The sequence below is a fragment of the Malaya genurostris genome, chromosome 2, assembly GCF_030247185.1.
Source record: "Malaya genurostris strain Urasoe2022 chromosome 2, Malgen_1.1, whole genome shotgun sequence".
In the NCBI taxonomy this organism is placed as follows: Eukaryota; Metazoa; Arthropoda; class Insecta; order Diptera; family Culicidae; genus Malaya; species Malaya genurostris.
In genome coordinates this window covers 193,058,251-193,085,639 of record NC_080571.1, presented here as the reverse complement: position 1 = coordinate 193,085,639, position 27,389 = coordinate 193,058,251, and the positions used below count along the sequence as shown (strand labels likewise).

The 27,389-nt window shown below is 37.1% G+C and overlaps 1 protein-coding gene across 2 annotated transcripts in view; it reads right to left on the bottom strand.

Annotated features, from left to right (window-relative positions):
- The window catches only part of LOC131432975 (uncharacterized), a 290,167-nt gene that overhangs the window by 35,354 nt on the left and 227,424 nt on the right, over positions 1-27,389 (bottom strand). The window lies entirely within an intron of this gene.

Sequence of the window (27,389 nt, the reverse complement as noted above, 5' to 3'; positions counted from 1 at the left end):
GAAAATGCAAGAAGCGAACATCACACAAAATAGGAAAGCGCACTTCTTCTCAGTGTCGAATATACAGAATTTGAATGTGTGCTTGTGGTTAAATCAGCTGGCGCGAGTGAAACACATTCTCTTCGCATGAATCGTTCGCACGAGCTCCCGCCTAAATACACACAAGTGACCACTGGTGCGTGCTAGTGAGCGAACACTTCTGTGATTTAATTTTTAAATTTATAGAAGGTAACGGCCTTGCTATGACAATCTATTTCGCAGCAAGGGCAAACGAAATTCTATCGATAAATTGCGCTTTTGCTGAATAAGCGTGCCCCACGCTTCTCTTATGTGAACCGTACACCAGAGTCCTCACCGGCGTGCACACTTCGTTATTCGATCATAATTTTTTTTCTTTTTATACCATTAAAAACGTCAAATTACAAGAAAACTAATGAATGTTTAAAACATTTGGAGAGGTGAACGGTAATAAAACTTCCCAAAGAAAAACTTTTAGCGATTTTCGAAAAACGATGTTGTCATGGTAATAAATGTGTGTGAGTAATGAAATATTATTCTCAAATCTACGCTCAATGAAAAAGTTCATAGAAAGTTTGTTTGTTCATTTGTTAAAATAATTCATCTGACAATTAAAAGTCCTAATAAATAACACGAAGTACAAACGACAATCTTATAAAAAGGATAAACTTGATAATTTCGGTGAGAACTTGTGCGTCGGTTCACCAAATTCAAAGAGATGCTCAACTTTGGAAAAGGCACGTATACATGCTGTCATTGGTTCATTTAGTCCGAATGTAGTACGATGAAATCTTGGTTGAAGTAGACTCGTCGAGCGTAGAGATCGCTGAGATGCACGGAAGTCAAGGAGAGATAAAATTTTGGGTAATCAATATCGCCATTGATTACTTTAGCCACAAGTAACGCTTGCTGCATATTTCTTCGTCGTTCTAAAGATTCCAGGCCAATCAGACGACAGCGGTCAGGATACGGTGGTAAATCCAGTGGGTTTTGCCATGGGAGGTGCCGCAAAACCAGCCGGACGAATCTCTTATGTACATGTGCAAGTTCCAAACGAGTTGGGACGGGATCCAAACCAGGGTTGCGAACGGTACCGGAGAATGACACGAAACAGCAGACAGTCAAACCGCACAAATGGTAGCTGTCGCCGAATGAACTTTACCGTGACTGCAGCGGATATAAATGTCATAGCTCTCATGACATTTTCTCTCGTGGATGTCCCCGTATGCTCGCATCGGTAGCTGTTCTACTCTCTTCAATCAGAGAATGGCTTACCACAAAGAACAGTTTCTCCTTTCAAATTCTACAACTTTTGAGAGACATCCACCAACAAGGCTCAACGTTGAAATTCGTTTTATGCCTGTTCTCACGCGGTGTATGGAGACATACACATGGAAGTTTTGGTCCGCTATGCTGATGGTTTTTCTGCATTCTTTTTTGTTTCTCCGCACTCTCGTTGGAAGGAAGCGGTTCAGTGGTGAGCAAAGTTGAAAAGCAGTGTTAACTAATGCTTTGATTTCCAGCCGGGATGGTGGCACGAATTTGTAGAGGTTTGGTGCATAGTATATTATATATATACATATATATATATATATATATATATATATATATATATATATATATATATATATATATATATATATATATATATATATATATATATATATATATATATATATATATATATATATATATATATATATATATATATATATATATATATATATATATATATATAATGCTTACGGATATAAAAACGAAAATTATGTATTAGGGGAAAATAGTATGAAAGTTATGTATTAGGGAAAATAGTATCTGAGTAAAAGCACCCTTTTTCAAATAAATTTCTTTTTTAAAACATTCAAACATACTTCTTGCAGTAACATTATCTTTCCGCAGGATCTTTCGGCTTTGCAATTTCGCAAATCTATCATGACCATAAATCAATATGTTTCTCAACATTAATTAAACTGTGTACTCATTTTTTCGAAGAAATCAACGATAAATTTAGAGATCTAACCTTTTTTGCCACAGGAAGGTCATATCGAAGTGTTTTTGGGAAACGATTCGTGCGTATTTCTCGAAGCTGCTTCCAAACTTTGTGAAAAAATTATTATTTAATTTAATTATTCATTTCATCCCAAACATCTTCAATTGGTCTACATTTATCAACCCATTGGATACGCATTTGGGCATATTGTTCTCTTTACATCGGTTTTTGCAGAGTATTTCGAAATTTATAATTATTTGCGCTGAAGTGACAACAAACAATTCCGTACTAGGATTAACACTTTGAAACGATTAACCTACCAGCTCAGAAACTGTTTTGACTTTTTCATGTTTTTAGCTTGGGTCATTTTGAGACTTTTCAAATGCAAGAATGAAAAATCTGCGAAGCGTACGTGGTACCCATTTGGAAAAAAATAGTGAAATAAAAACAATTGTCGGTTGATTAATTTTAATGGAACATGCAGGACAATGCTTCTCACTGTGCGAGAAAAATACTTACACCATTCTACATCGCCTGTTGCGAGCAATCATGACTTTTCTAAAACCTAATATTACGTAGAACGTTTGATTATTCTAATTTTCTGAGTGTTCGAGATAATTTCCATCCAAAGATAAATTTTACAGATAATACAAGAACAAGTACATGAACAAACACAGAGTACTGGAACAGGTAGAGAAACTAGAGGAACTGGTACAGATTATACAGAAACATGTAAAGGAAGCAAAGAAACGGATACATAAATTTCAAAAACCAATACAGGAAGTGGAGGAACAAGAACAGGAAATTTTTAATTCACGGCTACTCAGTTTAATCGTCTCAAACCGATCCGAGTTGGAATCGGTCATTGCATCTGATTCGAGATTCAGTTTAAGTATTCTGAATTCCGAATCAAACTGGGTAACTTTGAGATTTTATGCGTAAATGTAAAAAAAACTGTGTTACTTCGAAAATCTGCGTGAGAAACCCGCATTACTTCGGAAATCTGCATAAAATTTAACCGTATACAAAATATCTCAGTGTAAAATATAACGACTCAAATAGACGTGATCTGCATTTTTAATGAATGGTCTGTATTTTTTCATCAACGAATATAATTTTATTCTATTATAAAAAAATCACATTCCTAATGGAAAAGAGATGAAAGAATTAAGTAAATAAATTGAGAGCTTGAAAATCAAAACAGTATCATTATACATTACTATTATTATTCCAATCGTAAAGATTTGGCATAATTTTTTCTATCAATTCATTGTTAAGTTTTACGATTAAAATGTCCTCCAATAATTCATCCGCGATTTTCGTTCTCAAGTCAGATAGTATAAGCCCTAAGGCACTAAAGGCTCGTTCCACCGTCACTTGATTCGACGGGACAGAAAGAACGCATAACGCTATTTCTGCAAGTTCCGGATGCGAATTTTGACGGGCCACCCAATGTTTCCACACGTCGAATGTGGAAATCTGATGCTTTTCTAAGTCTAGTCCAGAGAGCTGCTGCATAAACTGTGTTGAATGATTACTTGCATCTGGTAGACTACCACCGAAAAGCGATGTTAAGAAAGAATCAAAATCGTTAGGGTCCGACGAATCAATGTCATCAGACTCCAGCCCTAGGGATGGAGGTGGTAGAGCGGCCTTCAGTTTGCAAATTCTTTCCTTACATGCAATAATAAATTTCTGGAAAAGCATGAAAAATATTACATTTTTCACTAGAATTATATTTTATCGCAATCAGGCGGACAGCCAATTCGTTTTTAGTGAATTTGCCTACTTCCATAATTGCTTTTAACCATTGTAAGTAAAATTCAGATAAGGATACATGTAAAGATTGCATATTTTTGGTGCAGATGTATACGGATTTCAATGCTTCGACATAATTGTGAATAAACTTCCAATCCTCAGATAAATCTATATAAACAGTAGAAATGTAATAGATTTATGAATTATGAATGAATATTCGAAGAATGTAAGAGACTTCTTCAAAATGCAAGTTCCAATTTTTTTTACTAATAGTGGTAGCAGCAGCGTATCTAGGATAATGAGCGCCTGGAACAAAGAAAGATTTACCACCCCCACAGCTGGTATATTGAACAAACCCTAGAACATTTCGAATATCATATTGGTATGTCGGAATTTATTAGTTAATCTAAATACTGTTTTTATCAAGCGATTTGCTATAATAAATTACATTAAATAAAAAACATTTATTTTATACATGATCTTATAACCATTCCAGGTTGCCCGCTGCGGTGTCAAGCAATGTAGACAGCGTCGCTCCCACTCTAGTGCAGTTCAGAGCAGTCACAACCGATATGACTGTCCAGTTATAGAAATGTCATGACATTTCGAGCTTGCGACATTTACAAAAACCGTGAACGAAAATAAATGCAGCAGCTACCTATCCAGAATGTACGTACACTACCGCAGAGCGAACGGTGTGACTTTGACTGCTGTGGGAGAGTGCGACAAAATGAACTGTTCTCAATGTTGCTGTCGTGTGTCGTGGCTCTCACGACTGCACCTAGCTATCGTGTCATTGCGTGTTGGCTACTGTTAAACGTAGCAGCTGAGCGGATCGTTGGCAGTGGCTGTCTTATGCTTAGCGACAGTTAAAAAAAATGTCAAATTTTCGCACCCCTGGTACGTACACTACCGCAGAGCGAACGGTGTGACTTTGACTGCTGTGGGAGAGTGCGACAAAATGAACTGTTCTCAATGTTGCTGTCGTGTGTCGTGGCTCTCACGACTGCACCTAGCTATCGTGTCATTGCGTGTTGGCTACTGTTAAACGTAGCAGCTGAGCGGATCGTTGGCAGTGGCTGTCTTATGCTTAGCGACAGTTAAAAAAAATGTCAAATTTTCGCACCCCTGATCCAAACCAAACACGCATTTTCGAGTAATGGACGCACCAATGAACAGTATAGCGCTTTTAGATAGTATGGGTCTTTGAAGTCTCGCCTAATTTGCGTTGTGAAGCCGAGTTGTCGTATTGCTTTGGAAATCAAAGTTGATCGGTGTCGGTTAAAGGTAAGCTTAGCATCCAGTAAAACGCCGAGGTCAGTGACAACATCGACTCTGCCAAGCGTTTGTCCATCGATTTGATAGTCGAATATTGGCCCTTATTATCGTTCTCACTTCCACTTTCACATTCACTTCACTTACATGTCACTTCACTTGATTTTACCTATTACCAGTATCACGCATCGTGAAGTGATCACTGTGGTGGAAAAAAATTTTTTCTCTTCTTTTGAGGTGATCGAGGGTGGAGACAATTTTCGATTTCTGCGAAAGAAGTAAACCAATAACCTGCCAGATCGTGCTGCATCGGTCGAAACAATCAGTCATCAGAAGGAGCAATGTCGGGTGCGGGGAAATATTCTCACTTGAGTGTTTCCAAATATTTTTTTCACGACTTTTGTGATATGAGACCGAGCGTTGTCATGTAGTAGAATAACTTTATTATGTCTTTGCTTATATTCCGGACGTTCTTGTAATGCATAGCTCAAACGCATCAATTTCAGCCTATACCGATCGCCCGTTATAGCATTGCTTAGTTGTAGCAGCTCATAGTACACAACACCCGTTTGGTCCCACCAGATGCCCATGACCTTCGAACCATGAATATTTGACTTTGGCGTTGATGTTGAGGTCGATGGGAATTGACAGGGCTTTGCGTAATATTTTGCTTCTTGAGGTTATTATAGAATATCCACTCTCATCCCCAGTTACAATCAAATGTAAGAAACCCTTTATTTGCAGCTTTTGAAGTCTCTTGATTTCAGTTCATAAGGTACCCAACTGTCTTGCTTTTGAATCATTCCCATGGATTTTAAACGTACAGAAACTGTTTGTTGAGTCGCTTCCAATGGTTTTGCAAGCTTCACTTGCGTTTGACTCGGATTTTCATATAGTAATGCCTCCAACCGTTTTTTCTTCGAATGATTTCGGTTGTCTAGAACGGGGCCTGTCTTCATAGTTGGAATTTCCTTTCTTGAAACGTCCAAACCATCTTCTACATGATTTATCGATTGGAGCATTCCCGATCAGATGGTAATAACAGAATTAGATAGCAAATTTAACGCAAAAAACTATATCACAGCCAACTGTTAGCATCGGTGCAATCCAAAATTGTTGAATGATTTTTTTCAATTAAATGAATAATTTATTTAGTGATCTGGTTTTTTTCTTTTAGTTCTTTGAAATTCTTATCATTATATTTCGATATGAAGCAACAGAAGAACTCATTTTTTCAATTAAAGAACTTTATCATGAGTCCTGCAAATTAAAATAAAACATCATAACTGATTTTGTTATTACGTAGTTATCATAAGTTTTAACTTTTAACTGTTAAATATCTCAAAATAACATAAATTGTTATACATATCAACTGTTGATATACTTGTGTTATGATGTTATAATGTGCATCTAATGGGGTTACCACCATTAACATTCAGAAGCATTTGATGCGCTTTAGCTGCACTTTTCCTCTAATTAAAACAGACAACTGAAATTTCCTTCAAATGCTGCTTAGTTAAGCCATCTTTTGATAACGGACCGAACTAATTTGTACTCCCAATAAATACCTCATCATTTTATTTCCTCAAATTATCCGCTAGAACACTGTGTTGGGAAAATGCGCAGACGAATGAAGCCGCTGGTGGTATTTCTTATAAATCATATGTCGCAGCGGTATTTCTTCTGAATTATTTCCCGATGTTGCTTGCGAAACAGTCGTATAATCTGACATTTCGTTGTCGCTGGAAGTTAGTGGCTGTGCACTTTCAACAGACACAGGTCGATATGAATATAATCTACATGAGTCGCAAATGTGCATTGTAGTATTCACAGTAATTGCGCACTGCTTGGAAGCAAAGTGTTCAATAATAATATCTGTTACCTTTCGACGCTTCGACGAACAAGTTTTTCCGTTAGCACGAAAAGTTCTACAACAATGTTATTTTCCCATCATTATATCACACTCACTGAAAACTATGTTTTTATGGTAGTTTTCACACTGACGCTTTGTATTTCAAAAATGCCCTTTTATAGTTGATTATAGGTAATCCTTTATGATAAACTTTTATATCAGAGGCAAACAAGAAGACTGTGATAACCCAATATTTGATACGTGGACCGGTTACCTGAAAGCAGATATTTTTTTTAATATAGCGGTTACTCCATTGTTGGACCTATGATTTTTATAAACCAGTGATTTCTTGTCGATTTAGATTTTTTTAATAATCTCTAAAACAACTGCTCACATCGTCTTGTCAAAAATTATTATATTCAAATTTTCATGAGGAATGTGTGTGTACCTCAGATACTATAAGAGTGTTGAATGTTTAGGGACATATGAACATACAAAAATATAAACAAGGATATAGAATCGTTGTTTTTATTAAAAATAATATTCCAAACATACTTCTCTTTATAACGTCTACCAAAATAAAAGAATTGTGTCGATTGGCTCAGTAGTTTTTTACATTAATTGTGTGAACGAGCGATTTAGAGAAAAATGCGCTTCAAAGTTCAGATGCTTTGAAAAAATGGCATGGCGAATCAAAGAAATGGTACAGCAAATCAAACAACAATATTTCTTTTTCTTTGTTCACTCTTTACGTTTTGCCTTCGGCTCATCAGTGCATCGGCAGTTTATGTTGAACTCCTAACGCCACCTAACGATTCAACATTAACCGCTGAGCGTATAGTTAATGCTATTTGCAAAACACTTATTGCACCGAAGTGCCATGTCTTTACTAACGTGCCGACAGAAAACGAAACTAAGTGACTACGTTTTGACCGTCAACAGATCGTAATTATTTAGAAAATATTTTCGGACCTCTGTGCAGTGGGAAGTGCGTGAGCATATGGACTACCATCTTCTAGTACTTTCGAAACTGCGCTTGGATTCTTACCAGAAAGATGGCAAAAATGTTTATAGATCTACAGGAGATATAACATTACTACTTTTCAAATAATTTTTCTTTGTAGGGATTAGGGTTCTAAAAACTTAACAGTACCGGTTCATCATATTACGTCTCAAAAAATGAGAATCTCCTAAAATTTAGAATTAAGATTTGATGAGAGCTTCGAAAAAAGCCATGGATAAATTTTAACCCGAATATCTGTTCGTTATTTTTAGTTTTATTTTTTCCTGTGCATAATTCTGCTATTTTAGCGAGTAGATCAGTTCGAAATGCAATGCAGTGCAGCCCACTCCTCGTTTGTCGAGGATCCTTGATGCTAAGCTTCACACCGCAGAACGGGTAGAAAAATTAAAATGGTTAAATGAGTGCCTCCAATGGCGGAAGACTCATAACATCAGTGTGGGTAAACTGGATAACGCGTTCGGAAGCCGAACGAATCATCGCTTTTTCATTTCGTAGCGTGCATGTAATCGTTGTTTACTTATGACCTTTCTTCGCATACTGGTGGTGGTATCACTATACAAGTTCGCATAAATACCTCGTGTGGAAATACGGTTAGTTAGCTTCCCACAACTAACCCATATTTGACGTCGTTTTTCCACCGTTGAAGTTTGCCCTGTGCTGGTTGACTGTTTACTGAGCTCTAACCCGTATTCCTTTCAGTCGTGCACTTTTCTGGCTAAGCACAGAGCTCGATTTTTTATACTCATTTATATTTCAATATTAAACATTACCCGGAAAACTTTGCTTCCAAAGCTCTTTCATTCCATTATTTTTGTTTTTTCTTATTATCACATATACAGTTTAATTGCTTGTAATTCGGAAATGATTCGAAAGTATACAGAGTTTGTCTACAGCCAAATATATAAAATTTTAGTTCAATTTAATTCTACTATATATCACGTCACTATACAAATTCACTATGCATCTCACAACACTTCAAACATGTATAATAAACGTTACATCCCAGTTACGTATTTCGAATACTTTATGCAATCATCATCAGTGTATCAGGTTTTAAGTTAATACATAGTGAATGTGTATAGTGACGTGATATATAGTAGAATTGAATGTTGTTGACATATTATTCTAGTATTGACTTTACTGCCAATAGTGATATTAAATCATAATGATGACTCGATCAGAATGGATTCTAATCTGATGCCAATAATTTTATTATTTAATCCACCAAGTGCTGTAATGATCTTATTATCACAGTTGGTTCGTATATCAACCAACAAAATCTTAGTCGGTGTTAAACACTCGTTTGCACCGCACACGAATAGCTTTAAAATTATGTCGCTACCTAGATGTGTATCGAATCAAAACTTCAGTCCTTTTCAAGGTTACATGAATCACTAACAGTCTTTTTGAAGACTAATAATTAGTCAGCCTTTTTAAGGCTATACAACGAGTGATATTCAGAACTAAGGATTACTATACGTACAAAGAATTATTCTTCGAGCTAATCAGTCTTTCTTAAGACTACCACAAAATCAGTCTTTATCAAGACATATCCAAACTAGAAATCTATTCTAAGACTAATTTAGCCTAGTCAATTTATATTCTTCAAAGGCAACAAGTCTAAGGTTAAAAATAAAACGATACGGAAGAAATCCCTTTCCGTGATTCCAAATTATTCTAACAACATTGACGAACTTACATAATCTGATTGTAAAAATAAAAGACGACGGACGTACTTCCCTTCCATTGATCCTATGCCGTCTAATAATATTTACGATATTCTTCCTGAATCTGATTGTAGTACCATAGAAGAAAATTCTTCAAAAAATCCCTGTATGGGTCTGTACTGTGTTGGCGAGGAAGCTCAAGAACTTGATCAACAGTTCGAAAGTGTCCATAATTTTAATTTGAACGTTGTGAGTCCTACAGAAAATAAAATCTCACTGAAATATGATCATATTTCACCTCAAGCATTGTTACAAGATGACAATACTGAGGCGAATTTTGATAAAATTAAGTCAATCATTAGGAAACTTAAAATAATGAAGGCTCCTGGTAATGATGGAATCTTTCATATTCTTATTAAAAATCTTCCCGATGATGTCTTGAGACTCTTGGTTAAAATTTTCAACAAGTGTTTTTCATTAGCTTACTTCCCTAAAAACCGGACAAACTAAAGTAATTCTCATCCTCGAACCTGAAAAAACCAACAGAAACATCAAGTTATCGACCGATTAGTTTACTTTTTTCTATCAGTAAACTTTTTTAAGAACTTATCTTGTTGAGAATTATGTCTCATATAAATGAGAAATTTATTTTTTTACAAGAGCAGTTTGGGCTTCGTCATGAACATTAGACTACTCATCAACTTGCTAGAGTATGAACGTGATAAAGACTAGACATAGAAAAAAACATTTGACAGTGTTATTTGATAAAAATGATTAAACTGATCGTACTCTCCTAGTTAGATATATGATTTGTAAAGCTGAATTGCTACTCGTACGAGTAGATGATGTTACTTCTGATCTTCCAAATTTATCCGTTTGTTTTCAAAAATCTCTATTCTGTTAGCCACAGGCAGAAATCTAATAGTGATTAATTATCTTTCCTCATAAGCTAAGAGCTTCTTTTCCTAAACCGAGCAATAATCACATTATTAAATTGAATGGCTTGGAATTGACGTGGTCGTTCAAGCAAAGAGTTTAATAAATATATTAAATGTTTATATCTTCTTATAAACAGAAATTCTAAGCTCTGTCTAAAGAGCAAATTATTAATTTATAAACAAATTTTCAGATAAGCCATGTTTTATGCAGTACCCATTTGGTAAAGTTGTTGTTACGCCAAGAAAAAAACGCTTCAAAGGATTCAGAATAAAATTATGAAAATGATTTTATAGTGTTTTCTCTGGTTTAGTAGAAATGATGTACACAGACTCAGGAATATAGAACCATTCGATGTAATGTCACATAATATTACAAGCAAATTCCGACAAAAAAGATGCAATCTTCAATTGAATCGATTCGCGCTCTGTATTAGTTAGTAAGTTAGTATAAAAGTTCCTTTTTCCTGTTACACAATACAAGTAAGTTTGCAATTTTCCCTACACAAAAATCACAGAATCGCGGAAGTTAAGTTCTGCCCATTCTTGTACAGGGTAAATTTTGAAAAGGCGCCCCCGTATTCACGACAAATTTCATATATTAGAGCAGATGTTTGTCTGATGACATTCCTGGGACGATATTTTAGCTAGGACATAAAAATATGTTTCAAAATTCTATGGATAACCATTTGATATAGGGTAACGGTACCCCCATTCATTTCAACTCCGGTGGTCGTTTCATGTTCTGTTGGCCGTTGGTTGGAGAGGGATATGCTCTCTCTGTTTGGTTGATTTCCTGAAAGGATAAGATAAAAATAGGTGCATCTGGAGCACATTTTTTGGTTATTGTATCCGATTTAGTCATAATTCGTTAATTGAAAGTCGAGTAATCGGTAGAGTAACATGGCAATTCTGCCATGAGATGAGTGTTGGAACAATTACCTTATAATTATTTTGGTTTGGAAGCAGATTTAAACATATTTTGTGTTGCGGCAGGTGTAGCCAATATCTTGCGAATATTCCGATTATCTTAAACATATCGCAATAAACTCAACATGTGAATGTGTTACAGATAATGTTATTAGGACCTTTACTAAGAAAAATTACTCCTTCTTGTGATGTATGTGGAAATTCAGAGGATTCCTCGGTTTCTAGTAGCAACATGCATCGAACTAACAATCCTTTCCAACCCAAGTAGATCTGCATTCGTACTTGGCTGGTGTAGGTATTGATCAGCATTAGAGATGGTCGGGTATAGAAATTCTTATACCCGAACCCGACCCGTACCCGAGTGATCAGCAAAAAAATTTACCCGTACCCGATCAAAAATTTAAAAAATTACCCGTACCCGACCCGTACCAGAACAAAAATAAAAATAAATTACCCGTACCCGATAAAAAATAAAAAAAATTTACCCGACCCGACCCGTACCCGATTAAAAATTACCCGTACCCGTACCCGACCCGAATGAGTAGTAAAAATTTTACCAAAATTCAGGATGGAAAAAATAAAGTGTTTTAGATAGTGAGCCGTATTAGGCTCTGTTTGGATTTCCAATGTCTTTGGTACTTTATACTTATTTTTCGAGAAGCATATTTTCCCAAAATGTCGTAATACCCGTTGTATTCAATTTTGGGTAGGTATGGTTTTTACGAAGCAGTGCGACTTTTAATTCAATTCTTTAGAACCACAAGTAAGCGTGCTCATTATCTTGACACACAAATAAAAATTCACATTCGAATCACATGAAAAATCACGTAAAATGGTTCCAAATGTCAAATTGAATATTATACGTGACGAAAATGAATGTTATGCGAACATCCCCTAAAATGAATAGAGTATCATCAGTTCGTTTACGTGAATTGACCAAACATCAAATAATGTACGTGTATTCCCGGTGTGAAAAATTCAATTTTGAACATGGTGAACAGTGAGTCCTTCAAGTGTAAGTAGTTTGAACATTCGTAGGAATTTTTTTTACTACAAAGCAAAATGAATTATGATTTTGATTTCAATTAATCTGTCAAATATGCCCGTTTTGTAAGCCTCCCAAACCCACACCCACGATGTTAACGGTAGCTGGTGGCTTTTACAGCCATTGAACTTCTGTGCCACCTCCGGTGGAACCCTCAACGAGTGAACACGTTGAAAATTTGAGTATTTCACGAGAAAAGATTTTCACCCGCACTTTTGCGACTCCACGTTTTCACGCATCGAGTCCAGTGAATAGAAACGAAAATTAACTGGCAATATAGTCCAACTTGCTGTGCCATCAATCGGTGTCATTTCAAGTGAGGTTACACCACCCAGAAATGAAGAATAGGAAGAACTTCTATGCAGATTTTCTGAAATAAATGTTCATGTTTTTATGGTAAGAATCTTAATGATTTATATGAAAATTTTGAAAATCTCCAACCAATATATAAAATAAAAGTTTTCTGGTATCTGAATGTGATATGAGTACTACACTACATTTTATATATGATTCAAATAATTTTTACTGGATTGTGCATTAAACAGCTTTAAAATGGCAGTCCATTAAAACCTACGTGAAAAGTAGATTCCGACCGCAACATCTTAGAGCTAAGGCAGTGTGTCTTATTAAATATGTTATAAACAAATTCACATAACTTTTCACGTAACTATGATTGGTCTTTTTTTTTAATGAAGAAAAGAAATGTTTTTTTCTGGAAAAAGATACCAGTTGTCAGGTCTGGTCCTAGGCGCGAATATCAAAACCCCTTTAATCAAATTGTTTATTTTTCGAAAGAACTGTTTTGTAATAAAAAATTCTCGTCAACTTGTAAACATATTTATGTGAAGTACAAATGGTCGGGTAATCGATCAGAAAAAAAATTTACCCGTACCCGACCCGTACCCGAGTGAGCAGTAAATTTTTTTACCCGTACCCGACCCGTACCCGAGTGAGCAGTAAAAATTTTTACCCGTACCCGACCCGTACCCGATTTAAAATAAAAATTTTTACCCGTACCCGACCAAAAACCCGTCGGGTACGGGTACGGGTCGGGTTTCGGGTAAAATACCCGACACCCGACCATCTCTAATCAGCATGTAAGGATTAAGTTAGCAGTTTGCACAATGTGAAATAACATTTTACTCCCAAGCATATTGTTTCAGAGAAAAACGTTTTGCTAGCTCAATTGGTCCTGATCAATAACGGAGTAGCATAAAACGGGCGGTCTCTAATGCTAATACTAAAATGAACCCTTGTCAATGTGATGGTGACACTGGAAAATATGAAAACAACGACCCTGTCATTCCATCGTTTCCAAATGAATTTTGAATCGCTTACTCTTACCTAGGAATACGATAAGTGATGTATTCCAGAGAAATTTTTGTTAGAAGAAACAGAGAAAACTATACTGAAGCGTGATGATTCCTAATATGCTAATTTGGTCTTATAGTGCTATACAAAACTTCTGAATTTCATCAACTTTCGGTTCCAAAATCATAAGGCAATATGTATTGAAAATCACTTAAAAGGGCGAAACAGAAAACGTGAAATAATGTCTAAACTGTCCTCAAAACAACTCCGTTCGATAATCATTATAAGCAGACGGCCAAACAACCTGATTTCGGCTATCATGGTTCCCGGTTTCCGATTCAGGAGGCACCGGAAATAGTGGTAATGTTTTCCCAACTGGACCTCACTCAATTTTCTCAACAATGGTTTGAACGATTTTCACAAACTTGGATTCAAATCAAAGGTCCTATGGTGCCATACTATATTCCTGAATTTCAACTTGTTACGTTTAGATTAGAATCTCCTCAATCGAGTCAAAATACCTTAATTGTTTTGACAAAAAATTCGATACAAACTTATTTGCCATGCCATTTGCCACCGCATGAATCATCGGTGTAAATATTTCTCAGTGTAAGCCACATTCCACTAATGAAGCGCCGCCGCAAACGGAAAACCAGCAAATATACTCACACATATAGACCGCACGAAAACGGATAGAAACCGCCTGAGAGAATCTGCCTGCAAGAAACCGCCTGGCAATAGTTGACTAAAAACTGCAAAAAGAAAAGAAACCACTTCTTTGTCGAGTGGGAGAAAGCCGTGAAGAGTTGCGCAGTTCAGTTCGGTGATCCGGATCTTATTTGATTTTACACTTGTGCTCGTTGCGTCTCCGTTTAACAACGGATTGCCCGAAAAAAAAAATCATTTTCTGTTTGACATCGGATTGTAATACGAAAAAAGATTTACCCGGAGAAGTGAATACGCTCGCTAGGAACAAGTAACTTGTAGCGCGTTCAAAATCGAGTTGAAAGTCGTCTGTATGACTCCTCCCATTCATTACCGAAAGATTACTTTCCGTGGTACACAAACGGTTCACTCGATTTCAAACTTTATTTTTTCATAATAAAGTACAATCCTTCCGTTTAATTGTGGAATATAATTTCATTCAAATAGCTGCCTCGGTTGGCCTTGCAGTACGCCATACGGTCGGTCCAGTTTTTAGTACATTTTCGATTGTATGCAGCTTTATTTCAGCTATGGCTGCACGAATGTTATCCTTTAAGGCTTGAATTGTCTCTGGCTTGTCCACATAACACTTATCTTTGACAGCCCCCCAAAGATAATACTCTAACGGCGTCAAATCACAGCTCCGAGGCGGCCAAACGACATCCGAATTTCGACTGATAGCGTTGGCTGTGTGGCACGGAGCGCCGTCTTGTTTTAACCGAGTGGTGTCCAAATCTTTTCTTCAAGTAACGGGAAGAACCAATTGCTAATCATGGCGCGGTAGCGCTCGCCATTGACCGTGGTGGCGGCTCCTGCCTCATTTTTGAAGAAACATGGCCCTACGATGCCGCCAGACCTGAATCCGCACCAAACCGTCACTCTCTGAGGATGCATCGGCTTCTCCGGGTTTTCCGTCCCCCAGATGCGACAATTTCGCTTACTAACATACCCGCCGAGATGAAAATGTACCTCATCCGAGAAGATGATTTTTTGGCAAACACATTCCGCAACATTAGCTTTTTTTCGTCAAGTTGGAGTTTGTATAGCTCTGTTGTGCGCTAATAATTTTTCAAAATTTGTTTCGTAAAACGTTATATTCGGTGCTCAGTACCTGTGATTCGATCTTAGCAGACCTATTGGAAGGTACACAGCGTGGAATACTTTATTTATCGTATATCGTGCCAGTAATCCCATTGCTGCAAAAGTGCCTGGTTATTATCGTTTGGTGACGCGTCAATAATCAGCAGCTACAAAGGTTTCGTTAAGTTCTTGCCGTCTTTATCTACCGTCCGTGTTTCACGAAACGAGTGAGAAGCGCAATGGAGAATAAACAATGCGCCGAGTGTAAAAGAGATGTAAACGACATCGAACCAATGCGTTGTGGTTTCTGTGAGGCCTACATTCATATTAGCCAAACTTGTTGCGGCATAAATTCTAGAGGCCTAAGAGATAGATGGATAGATGGTATGGATTATTTAAATTTATATCAAAGGAATCGCCATAAAAATCATCTCGGACGAACGCTCGATCTGATTTTCTGTTCGTTAGAGAGCCAATTGGTAGTTGATCGTTGTGTTGCCCCACTACTACCCGTGGACCTTCACCATCCGCCTTTAGCTGTTTCATTGCCCGTTGATTGTGAAAGCGTTTCATGTGATACCCAGCTTATTGTCGAATCAATGCCATTGAACTACCGAAAAATTGATTTTACTGCCTTTCAAGCATATTTGCAGGATGTTAATTGGTCTGTTTTGTATGAAATCGATAACGTGAATGAGATGTCTTCGCTATTCTGTGATGTTTTGTTTCAATGGCTCAGTTCTAATCTTCCATCAGCAAAATGACCCATTGCTACTCCTTGGACTACAGCGTACTTACGTAAACTCAAGCGGGATCGTAATGCCTGGCAACGCAAACATCGTCGTTTTCATAATGCTGAGACACAAAGAATGTTCAAATACTCCAGTGAAAGTTATCGTAAATTGAACGCGCGGCTATACAAAGATTATGTCATGCGAGTTCAAACTGACCTTCGACGGAATCCCAAGAAGTTCTGGACATTTGTCAACTCAAAGCGAAAATGTTCATCAATTCCTCCAAATGTTTGTCTCGATGGCGTGGAGTCTAACTCAACGGTGGATTCGTGCGAGCTGTTCGCAACATTTTTCGCTTCGGTATTTGCTGAAAATACTGCTTCCGACGCCGAAGCTGATGTCGCTGCTATGGACGTTCCTGAAAATTTAGTGCGTATGGATACGTTTATAATTACTCCTGAAATGATTCTTGCCGCTGCGAAGAAACTGAAAAAATCGTATTCAGCAGGACCTGATGGAATACCCGCTGCAGTTTACACTAATTGTACTGCTGCTTTAGCTGAGCCTCTGTGCATTATTTTCAACAAATCTTTCGAGCAAGGCATTTTTCCTGAGATTTGGAAGCAACCCTTCATGTTCCCTGTATTCAAAAGTGGTGACCGTCGTAATGTAAGAAACTATCGAGGCATAACAAGTTTGTCTGCTGCTTCAAAGCTTTTTGAAATAATTGTAAGCAATGAGATGCTCTTTCGCACTAAACATTATATCTCAACTGAACAACATGGGTTTATGCCTGGACGCTCGGTCAGCACAAATCTATTAGATTTCACTTCGACCTGCATTTCGCGTATGGAGGAAAAGGTACAAATCGATGCGGTATACACGGATCTAAAAGCAGCGTTTGACCGAATAGACCACCGAATACTCCTTCGAAAGATGTCGCGATTAGGTAGAACTCAAAAGTTCATTGATTGGTTGTACTCTTACTTGTGTGGTAGAGTTTTACGAATAAAATTGGGCTCGAGCGTTTCATCTCAGTTTACGAATGTGTCAGGAGTACCTCAAGGCAGCAATATGGGTCCGCTTCTGTTCTCTTTGTTTTTCAATGATGCTATTTTGCTGCTCAGTAACGGCTGCAGATTAGTTTACGCTGATGATTTGAAATTGTACCATGGTATTCGATCTATTGACGACTGTGTCCGGCTCCAACAGCTCCTCGATACATTTGTTGCTTGGTGCAAAAGAAACTGGCTGATTATCAGTACTGCGAAATGTCAGGTCATAACGTTCCACCGAATACAGAATCCATTGCATTTTGATTATCAAATTGACGGACAAACGCTCCAAAGAGTTGATCATGTTAACGACCTTGGTGTTTTGTTGGATGCCAAACTTACATTCAACCTACATCGCTCAACTTTGATTTCAAAAGCAACACGGCAGCTGGGTTTTATTGCCAAAATCGGACGTGATTTCAAAGATCCCCATTGCTTGAAGGCATTATACTGTTCATTGGTTCGACCGCTACTTGAGAATGCTAGTTTAGTTTGGAGCCCGTATCAGATTGTTTGGAACTTACGGATTGAACGTGTTCAGAAAAGATTTGTCCGACTGGCTCTAAGAAATCTTCCCTGGCAAAACCCGCTTGACCTTCCACCGTACCCCGATCGCTGTCGTCTGATAGGTCTTGATTCATTGGAACGGCGCAGGAAAATTCAACAAGCTGTGTTTGTGGCAAAACTAATCAATGGCGATATCGACTCACCGCAACTTTTGTCTCTACTTGATTTCCGTGCCACGCAACGATTGCTGCGTTCTACTAGTCTACTTCAACCGAGATATCATCGAACGACGTTCGGATTCCATGAACCGATAACTACATGCATAAGAACATTTTCCACTGTTGAAAATCTTTTCGATTTTAATGAACCGACACATAAGTTTATTCAGAAAGTGTTACGATCGAATATTTTATAACTTGACTGATACATTCATTAAGACTTATTATATTGTCAGATGAATAAATGAAAAAAAAAAAAAAAACATTAGCATGATTTTCAAAGTAAAACTGCACTATTTTCACGTGTTCCTTAAGCGGAAGGATAAAACTAAGTTTCTGTCAAATCAGAAGTGAAATGAGGGTAACAAAGTCGAAATAACCGTTAGTTCAAAAAAAAATGTTGCATGGCGGAGACCGGGGCTAGTTGGCCGAAGGGTCCGGTTGGCTGAGAGGCTTTTCTGAAAAGGCTATTATGCGCAGTGGTGACATCTATAATGGTTTTAGTGGAGCATTAAGTCACCCACGTACCGACGTAATTTTAGTTGTTTTGTGTTGTCGTTTGTGTAGGAACACGTTGTTTTCTTCTTTTCGGCACATCCGAGTATATTTATATTTTGCAAGGTAATACGTATAACGCGGATCAATTTATACTCGATTTACAAAAACGTTTTACCATTGGAAAAGGTATTCAAACCTTTACAAAATGGCATATCTAACTTTTATTTCTGTTAATCGTGATTGTTCTCGAAAACATTCATTGGAGCAGGTCGGCCGAGTTTTGTGCGGGGTTGGTTGGACGAGTCGTAATTTTAGCTTAGAGCAAAGTGCACATTGATATTCGTGAAATGTTATCCTTTTTTGGACGGAATTGGATATTATGCTTATATTGATGATTATAAGGAAATATATACATGAGAAATAGGTAATGGAAACAAATTAACATTATTGATAAATAAAAGATAAGAATCATTAAAAGGTGGAAAGTTTCGATAGAAAAGATGATTCCAATGTTCTTTGAATCAAATGCCATCAAAACTTTTAGCATTTAGAGTTCCTGACAGGATTTGTCGCAGATTGAGCCAACCCCGAACAAAACTCGTCCATCAGTATAGAACCTGCTGCAGATATGGGCCTTCCTGAAAATAACAGACTTCTCTTCAAGGCGAGTATGAGAACTGATTCGGAGGAGCGTTAAGACCGTAAATCACGAATGGATCTAAAATTGTATCAGTTCTCCAATCAAAACAAAACATTGGAGGAGTAGAAAAATGAAACCAAGCGTAAGTGCGAACGCTGGTGGAGTATAGGTTAAAGTAAAGCTGAAAAAGTTATCTAATGCTGTCGAAACTAAGTCCAAAACAGCTAAAAGAAGGGGAGATTTTTCTCGTACCTAGATAACAAAAAATTATGCATACTAACTTTTTTCAAATAGCATATGTTACTGCTTGCAGACGGCCAGAGTATAGTTTGTCCCTAGTCCCTGGTCAAGCCACGGGGTAGAGTCTGGGGTGGACTCTCACGGCATGTGGTCGGCCGACCTTCTGTTCTGCTACTCTGCTACTATGCTTTCCGGGGTCTCGAATGCGATGTTACGTTATTGTCCAGCTTGTCGTAGCCTCCCTCTCGAGCGCGTACGACCTCAAAGATGGTAGAAGGACAGCTTCAGTAGACCGCTTTAGCAGTGTGTTCAGGTTTGGGGATATCGGGCGTTGGGAATAATCTGTAACCCGTCGTAGCTTCCCCAGTGAACGCATACGGCCTCGTAGGTTGAGGTGGACCGCGGTAGTGCGTACCAAGCCGATAATTTAATAGTATTATAATGGGTCCTAGCGTAGTGGTAGAGAAGCTTGAGGTTAAGACTCGACTAGAAAGCAAGTTTCTCGTACTTATTTACCTGACTTTCGTCTCTCAATTCACTAGAACTGAGGTTTTCACTGTCAGGAGATTCCACTGTCTTGCTTTTTACAGTTATTTGAACTTTCATATAAACTTCTACACCAGGTCGGTTGACTAACGACCAACTTTACCCTTCAACTCTAGCCTATCAAGCTCTCTACCGAATCATCTCCACTGAACTGGTTTTTTCAGGTGCATAATGCAGCAATTTTCGTGTAGTGTATTTGTAGTGTTTTAGTTTTTAGATCTAGATTTTAGCACAATATTTTCGTGCGAGAGGACACGCTTCAACCAAATAGAATTCGAGCGAGATGGTACGAATCGAATAGATTTATTAGGATATGAATTAATTGCTTATTTATACATATTTGAATATTTGACAATGTAAACTTTATGTTCTGTTATTCTATCTCTGATAATTATTAGCAACTTTTATTTTACAATATAATGAATATAATTTAATATAGTTTTTTTTCCTTGGTATGACATTCCTGTAGTGGAATTTGACCTTTTGTTTTAACCGACTTCGCAGCCGATTCTGAGTGTACAGAACCATTGCATGGCTAGTGTTACGATTCTACTGACACTATGAATCCTTTCAGGTCGGGGCTCGAACATACGACATTAATATAGTTTTACAATATATAAATAGAACCAAAACGCATGCTCATCCTAACAGGAATATAAAACATATTCATGACGAACTCTAGTATCCCTAGTTCTCCAGCAGTGCTTCTATAGGGGCATGATAGGGTGTAGAACTCGGAACGGTAACACATATTAGTATTTCGGTATTCATTAGTTAATCTGTACTGTTTTTTTAAACAATTAGCAGCTTAAAAACATTTACTTTTGTATATACTGTACATGATCTTATAACTATTTCAGGTTTGTTTGTATCAGTACATCACTTTTATTCAAAGTAAGATAGCTGGCTATTGGTTGAACTCATAGAAGTGGAAGGAGGTATACAGAAGAAGAAATAGAAATTAAACTGAAATTCCAATGGTCTTTATGAAATGATAAAGAAGTTTCATGTAGTTACTTTTGTTAGTGGAGACCTGACATCACCATTCTCCACGATTGTTCAAAAAGTACTATCAATATCGCGATGACCTTCGCCACAAGCCCAATGAATAGTCTCGGAGAGTCCAATTCGAAGGAGATGTGCGTCTAATGTGTAGTGCTTGGACATGAGTCTGAACGAATGAAATCCCTACTCACATCCAGTCCCCTGAACCATGCCTTTGTGGATATTTTAGAAACAGTTGAGTGCATCCACAGACTTAGATCATCTTCATCCCAAGAAGCTTGCCAGTTGGCAAGTGTCCTTTGAGGAGACAAGCTGTAGTATTCATTGAAAGCAATCGGTCGCTCAATTTTCACCCGCAAGAGTACCACCCTTGGTTAAATTATCGTCTCTTTCATTGCCTGGAATGGAGCAATGAGCTGACCATAGTGATGTGATAATTTTTATTCGACATGTCGTTCAGATACTGTCTCAAGAAAAAACGGTTCATTCTTGTCCACCATGTTTGAGCGAATGGCTTTAATTGAGCTCAGTCTATCTGCGGAGAGGAAATAATGGTTTGGAGATAATGTGACGATTACACTCAAGCTATAATGAACTACTGCTAACCCCGCTGTATGCAAATGAGGCCGAAACATTATTGTTGAACATACCCAGTAGCCTCTTCGATTTGTGATCCGCCCGTGTAAAACATTTTCTGAGTCAATATGCCTGAACTTACTTGAAAATATATTTGGGATTTTCATCGAGTGTAGGTGATTTGGGAATGTCCAGGTTTGTATCGTGAGGTTGTTCGTATCAGTTAAAAGATATTTAAAAAAATACTTCACAATGTAAAAATTTGTGAGAAGGGAAGGAAAGAAAAACACAACTCGCTGATCTGCTTTGCTTCTTCGCCTTACCGAGATTCATATTTTCGCTTTATTAGCATTAATGCAGAACAAACACTAAGTTTATTAGTATGATTGAGATAAAAGAAACAAGGGTTTGTATTAGGATTGTGTTCCTGTGATGTATATTGTTAGATCGTCATGTTTTACTACCATCAAAGAGAGAAACTGATAATTAACTAACTGAATTGAATACCATTAGAAGTAATTCTATGCGGAATTATCAGTCGCTGCTAACGAACCTCCGGAATATATTAAATTTGCATAGAAAGTACGCCTTCTTTAACTGGATCCCAGCTAGCTACTGAGATTGGATTGTTCTAATCTTAGACATCTATGAGGTTTTGAGCAAAATTAAAGCAATTTTGAATATTTTATGCATTTAACCAAAAATACTGGTTTCATGTATTTACTTAAAATTACTGGGATCGTGTTTTTACTATTTCAGCATAAATCAACCTAAATTAAATTGTAAAAGTACTAACTACTTTGGTGAAGTAGAATTTATTAATTTCGACATTTAAAACTTGAAAATATTTCATTTCATTTAGGGGTACCCAGTTTTCGTACTTTTTGAAAATCGTGCCGTTACGTCAATATCACGAAAATGAAACACTTCCAATCATCAGCGGAAATTACTACATTCGTGTGCAACATCACGATAATTGGTATTATATTCGATAACGATCCCTCAAAACACGGAAAAAGGCCCTCGAACTCCCGTTAGCACTCAGTGGGTGTTGTTTGTTGGTAGCCCATCAGACCAACCCGGTGAAGTTTAAGCAGACGGTGAACAGGAAAAGGGTATGAATGTAAAGTTCACCTGCTTATTTAGAGCTCGTTAAGAGTAATGTCTTTGTCTACAGGGAACGAGGGAAACATCGTTAACAATCGATTGGCAGGATTTTTGGTTAAAGCTTGAAGCAACTTGAGGCTCGAACCTTCACTTTTTATTTATAGAGCGGATGTGCAAAAACAGAACCGTGAAAAAATTTCCCAACACCTGGTTTCTGACAGGGCTTAAAGCAAGAGTTGAAACATGACTACACCCCACACAGCCCACCATTCTTATGTTGTTTCCTATCTTGATACCACAGCGGTCTTATTTCTTACGTTTTATGTTTTGTTCGCCGAATTTTTCTTAGTTAACTGAGGAAACCGGAAACGATAGCTTTTCTCTTGTCTTGTGAGCAAAAATCCAGTTTGAGTAAGTTGTAAAGAAAACATCAGTAATTGATTGAGTCGAGCGTTACCGTAGCGTGATTGAGCTGTTAAGTAGAACTGATTGAAGAAAGTTTTAATAGAACCAAGCAGATCGTACTTGACGTCAGGATTCAAATGCTGTAATGTTTGAATATAATTAAATATTGGGCCAAATCCAATTCAAAATTACTTTTTACTGTATATATTTATAAACAGCAATTCAATGAGAAAAGATATACGGTCTGTCAGAACCTCGTAATGTTTGGTAATCATTGAAAAATATTAAACACGAATGTCCATTAGGGCGGGACAAGGTTGTATGGGAAAATTATTTTCTCGCTCCACCAAACTTTTCGTGTTCCTTTTGGGTGAGAAACTATATTTTCGCGCTCGCGGTTCAAAGTTTGTATGGGATTTAGTATGGGAAAACTAACTTTTAACAAAAAAATTATCTGGAGGTCACCCTATATACTCAAAAAATCAGCGGGCATGTAATTTTTGTAGGAAATTTAATGAGGAAGAAAACCTTCGAAGACTGTAACATAATCCGACATCTGTAAAAAATGTTATTAAAGAAAAACCGACACAAGGTCCGAACGATGGCTCATTCCTGAATGTATCTAGCACCACTGCTGCTAATGGTGGTAATATAATTTTACTTTCTTTTATTATGCTACAACAATTGATCTGAGTTGTTTGATGTCTTCACAATAGTTGCTCGGTGTAGTTTGAAGATTTTTTTAATCTTAAAAACCATGTTCCAAAACTCACTGTAAAGATACACAAAAAACTAACTTTTTTATTTGAAGAAATACAATTTTGAAGTCTTCCACAATGTTGTTGATAAACTCAAATACTATAACTTTGTCGAACATGTAAACCATCTGTCTCATATGGTTTAGAAGATATGGATGATTTCATTTAACACATAATTTATCCGCATTTTTTTATTGCTTGCGCGCTGCTGTTTCGTATTGAGATGGTGTGAGAAATGCACGGTGGGTACGGTGGCATTATATCGTGAGCAAAAATCACATATCAAATAATGGCTACTGAATGAAATGAATACAAGTCAAGTATTATCGTCCAGGTAGAACATTTAAAAATATAACATTTATATAACTTGGTGTCAGCACCGGAATTCAAAAATAAGAGTATACGTTCATGGAAAATGTAACACGTGGATAAATAAGTCCCGAGACTAAAGCAGAGATGGCGCTCGTAGTAAACCAGTAACCACGTCTTTCTAGAGTACTAACCTTTGCTTGAAACGGGTCAAAATTTCAAGTCGATCCGACCAGGAACAGCTGAGTTATCGAGGTTGGAGTAAAGTCGTTTTGTAGTTTGTTTAAAAAATGGAAAAAACCGAGTTTCGTGTTTTGATAAAACATTGTTTTTAATGGGTAAAAACACCGTGCAAGCGAAACAATGGATTGAAAAATGTTATCCGGACTCTTGTCCATCAAAAGCAACGATTTGTCGGTGGTTCGTTGAGTTTAAACGTGGTCGTACCAACACAAATGACGCGGATCGCTCGGGTAGACCTGTGGAAGCCGTTACACCGGCAAATGTGAGTGAAGTGACAAAAATTATAATGAAAGATCGTAAAGTGAAGCTCCGTGAGATTGCTGAGATGACGCAGATATCATATGGAAGTGTATCTACTTTCCTTCATGATTGAGCATGAATAAGGTTTTTTCCAAGTGGGTGCCGCGATTGCTTTCGATGGAACAAAATGCACCCTGCCACAAGTCGATGAAAACAATGGCGAAATTGAACGAATTGGGCTTTGATCTGCTTCTTCACCCCCCATACTCGCCAGATTTAGCCCCTAGTGACTACTGGCTCTTTGCTGATCTTAAAAAAATGCTCCAGGGAAAAAGATTTGGCTCAAATGAGAAGGTCCTCGCTGAAACTGAAGCTTATTTTGAAGCGAAAGATAATTTTTTTTATAAACATGATATTGAAAAATTAGAAAAACGTTGGAACCATTGTATCACCCTAAAAGGAATCTTGATGAATAAAAAAAAATTTGCAAAAAAAATGTTGTTTCCATTGTTAGCCTCGGGACTTATTGATACATGTGTTAATCAACGACAACTGGATGAATATGTGCAAGTGACAAAGTCAAATTATCTCTCAACTCAACTCAAACACCAAAACTGTTTACATCACAACCTTATAGAGCATGAGCATGAGCTATTTGAATTAAATGGACGTTTTTTGTTTGGTATCTATTAGGCTTAAATTTTGCATGAGCATTATCCATGCTCAGATACAGATTAATTTGCATCATCAGTTCACAATATACAACAGCTCATTGCAGTCATAAACTGTAAGGAGAATATTGAAGAGGGAGCTTGAACTTCATTAGATTTGCCCAAGCACAATCATGTTACAAATTGTACATTTAATTTATAAAGAAAATAAATTTTGAGTGAAATGCAAAAACAATCAGGAACATAAGATCATAGTCGCTGTAGTGAGAAAGCGAAAAATCTTTCACATATTGCTTCATTGGATCGATTAATTTTAGGCAAACGCATTGAGGATAAAGTGGGGAGACTCACTTTTTTTTAATTGAGATGAAATGAGCAGGAAGTAACGAACCGATTAATTACCATACCATGCCTTATTAATCCAATGTATTTGTTCTGAAGAAAATCAATTTTTATCATAATATATTATTGCCAACAAAAAATTTTAGTATGGAAGAGTTTTTAAGGAATTACATAGATATTCACGATTAATGTCTACCCATTCTTGTACAGGGTATATTTTGAAAAGGTGCCTCATGGTAGGGTATGGGTTTCGAATCAAATACCATCTTTTACGTCACCGAATTTTTTTTTACTAAAATCTTCGTAGGGATCAATAAAAAAATACTAGTTGGTTCAATGAGAAAAATGCTAGCTCTTGCATTTCCAACATTCTGACAAATTTATGGAATGCAATTAATAGTAAATAAAAATCTACCCATGTCCAAACATAGGAGCAAATGTTTATTAAAATTACTTAAAAATGTGATTAATATAAGTGCTTTTTTCTCTAACGTGTTTCAGGAGAGCCTAACCTTTTATACGTTATATGCTGAAGGCAGTAGGCGACCGGCTGCCAAAAAAAGAAACAAAATGCAGCAGCAACAGGAACAGCAGTGAGACTTGTTTCTGAATAGACCACAGCCAAATAGGAACGAAAAAGTCATTCACTTCTCAGAGTAAGCTGGTGTGAAAGTAGAGCCAAAACGAACGATTCGGAATTTTAGTGTTGGTGAGTGACTGGAAAAATTAGTGCATTTTATGAGGTATTTTCCGCTACCATGCATAAGCAGGTTTCATCGTGTCGGTAGAGTGAAGCCTTCGAAGTGAGTGTCTATCGCAGTGCTAGTGTCAGAGAGTGAGAGATGTAAAGAATAGGAATGCAAGGATACAGTGGGTGGTTGCTTAGTTCGCTGCCAGTTTAAGTACCAGGAGGAAAAGTCATGGCAACGGTTCAAGCTCACGGCAATTGATTCACTCGTGTTAGTCTTGGAGTGTTGGTTCAATGTGAAGGAGAGTTGACCGTCGGAAAACTCCTGAATCGGTTCAGTTTTTTTTCCAAAACCCTGTACTGAGCTTGCAATACTGCTTAATTTATTTAGGTTAATAAAAATTTTCCACGCTTGACAAACGAAAGGGTCAAAAAAGCATTGAAGTATAAGTGCGAAAACGAAGGCAGGAGATTTTATACATAATTAGGAAAGGGCTCTCATGACCGAATGAACTATGAATATTGACGAAGAAAAATAACGTGTTTGGAATTACCACACGGAACGACCGAAATTAGCTCTGCGCCTAATTCGTGTTACTGTTTTTGAATTAGTTGATTTTAACAACAAAATTTCCAAAATAACTATAAAATTAGTTAAAATTGAGAATTTACTTTGCTGAAAAAACTCTTAGTTTTAGAGAATGTGTTTAGTTGGTGAATATCCTGGACTCAAACCAGCAATATTTCAATCCAACACGAAATTCTCATTGACAACTAATTTTGTTATTAAAATCAGAAAATTTGTTTCTATTTATCTATCACCATCATTACTGAAGGACAGCACAAAAAACCAAAACTGAAATGGGTATTATTAACAAGTTTATTAGCCAAAAACTCATGAGAAGTGTCAAAGCAAAACAATCCATTAAAAAGCTAAAAAGGACAGTCTTATTGAAACTGCTTGAACATTGTTTTGATGTTTTTCGCATGTGTTCGATATATCTTTATTTAAATTTC